The 2,377-nt window shown below is 58.8% G+C and overlaps 1 non-coding gene across 1 annotated transcript; it reads right to left on the reverse strand.

Moving 5' to 3' along the window:
• Window positions 1-1,756: 1,756 nt before the first annotated feature.
• On the reverse strand, window positions 1,757-1,907 carry LOC138474871 (5.8S ribosomal RNA). Its single transcript, XR_011269100.1, has one exon. It is a non-coding gene; the product is annotated as a 5.8S ribosomal RNA (ribosomal RNA).
• Between the last annotated feature and the right edge of the window lie 470 nt (window positions 1,908-2,377).

The raw sequence follows: 2,377 nt of genomic DNA on the forward strand, positions 1-2,377 counted from the left end.
GCCCACTGAGCACTTTCATACAATACCCGGCTCCACGCCAGCAAGCCGGGCTTCATACCCATTTAAAGCTTGAGAGCAGGTTGAGATAATTTTGGCCCCAAGACCTCTAATCATTTGCTTTGCTAGATAAAACTGGGGTTTCCGTGCGCCAGCTATCTTGAGTGAAACTTCGGAGAGAACCAGCTACTATATCATTCGATTAGTCTTTTGCCCCTATACCCAGGTCGGATGACCGATTTACACATCAGGACCGCTACGGACCTCCACCAGGCCGAGCTCACCATCTTTCGGGTCCTATCGCACACGCTCATGCATCATCTCTGACAGAGCGGGGGAGACGGGTCGGTGGAGAGCCCCCGCGACAGGATGCCACTGCAATTGCCGGGCCCCGGCCCTCAACATCATTACATTACAGGGTTTCATTCATCCCTCTGACTCGGGCAGGCATTATATTCTTAGTCAGTGTTTCCAGACAGGTCGGGTGGTTAACCGACCCCTGGCGCCCTTTGTGGGCCTCCCCGCCCGGCAGCACGACGTGGTTGGGGTGTATTGAGGGCAGTCCACCACAGTCACATCGGGAGCCCCGTCTCCCGTGGCCACTCTAGCAACCCCCAAGAGGGGCCAGGACAGGTTCCGGATAAGGGCCCGGTGGTGGTCTATCTCCCTCAGCCCCGTGGACACAGCAAAACTGCTGTCAGGGGGCTGTAACACTCTCTGCTGGAGCAGAGAGCCACCTGCCCCCTGGGGCCTTCCCAAATGCACCCTGCTGGGGCTGCATGTGCCCGGGCCGCAGACCCGCAAGGGCCTCCACCGTTCCAGGTGACCAACCTGCCTGCCATGTTGAATCCTGTGGGTGGACTGCACAGACCCCACCAGTTTACCGCTCAACCGTTTCACACCCTCTTGAACTCTCTTCAACTTTCCCTTACGGTACTTGTTGGTCACCAGTCTCGCGCCCGTATTTAGCCTTAGACAGAGTTTACCACACGCTTTGGGCTGCAATCCCAAGTAACCTGACTCCAAGAAGACCTGATCCCGGTGTGCAAGAGGCCGCTATCGGCCTAACACCATCCGCGTGGGGAGACTCGATCAGAAGGACTTGAGCCCCCTGAGTGATGCCAGGGAGTCGGTCTTCTGTACGCCACATTTCCCACGCCTGCTGCTGAATGGGGATTCGGCGCTGGGCTCTTCCCTTTTCACTGGCCGTTACTGAGGGAATCTTGGTTAGTTCCTTTTCCTCTGCTTAGTAATATGCTTAAATTCAGCAGGTCACCATGTCTGATCTGAGGCCGTGGTCGGGGAGCACAAAGCTCAGGGCAGCTGGCCTCGGGCCGGTATGGGGGGTTGCCCCAGCCCTTTGCGCAGGCGAGTGTATTCTGTCCCAATCTTTGACCAAAGCCCACATGGTCACGAGGTCCGTGTTCCATGGTCATCCTGCGCCGGCAGCCGTGGGACACCAAAGACAGCCACACACAGCACGGCCAGGTGCCCCGGGGTAGGGTGAAGGTGCGCCAGGCTTTTTTAAAGCCTGCTGCCGCCGCCACCACATCCGGGGCGCGTCGGCCACCCGGCCCTCCCGAAACCAGCATGAGGTGGGGAAACCAGGACGCGTCAGCAATGAGCTTGCGCGCCAGATCCAAGGATCCAGCGACGGTGCTGATCGGGGTCTGACCTTAGGGGGATAAATGGAATGTGGTCCCTGCGACAGCCCCAGCCACGCCCCTGGGAGTGAACCCCGGGGTGATTGATGTACAAGCGACCCTCAGACAGGCGTAGTCCCGGGAAAAAAACAGGGCCACATGGTGCGTTCGAAGTGTTGATCAATGTGTCCTGCAATTCACACTAATTCTCGCAGCTAGCTGCGTTCTTCATCGATGCACGAGTCGAGTGATCCACCGCCAAGAGCCACAGGCAACTTTTTTTGTCCTAGACGTCGGCCTGACCCTGCCGGTGCAGGAGAGGTTGGGGGAGGCAGCGCTGGCTGTGGCAGGACAGCCCAGCTCCCTGTCTAGCTCGGCCGAAACCATTGTGGTTTAAAAAAAATAAAAAATAATAATCCAGGTGCTCAGCCTGACCGCCAGCTGCAGCAGCACAGCGCTTCCCAGGGGGATGGAGGTAGGCCGCTCCGCCACCTGCCCACACGGCCCGATCCACTCATCCTTCCCCGACCCCTTCCGCTTCCCTTTTGGGAGGGGGGGCTGGGAGATGGACAGGCCAGAGACAGCACAGACAGGGGGTCGGGTGGGACCACTAGTCTTCAAACCCCAGCCCGGCCGCATAGGACCCAGCTCCAGGTACCTGGGCAAGAGGGAAGGTCACCCACTGTGCCAGCGGGCCTGGCCATTGCTCACACACAAATGTGGGCGGCTGGAACCTT

The sequence above is a fragment of the Ambystoma mexicanum genome, chromosome 8, assembly GCF_040938575.1.
Source record: "Ambystoma mexicanum isolate Mex_15411 chromosome 8, UKY_AmexF1_1, whole genome shotgun sequence".
NCBI classification, from domain to species: Eukaryota; Metazoa; Chordata; class Amphibia; order Caudata; family Ambystomatidae; genus Ambystoma; species Ambystoma mexicanum.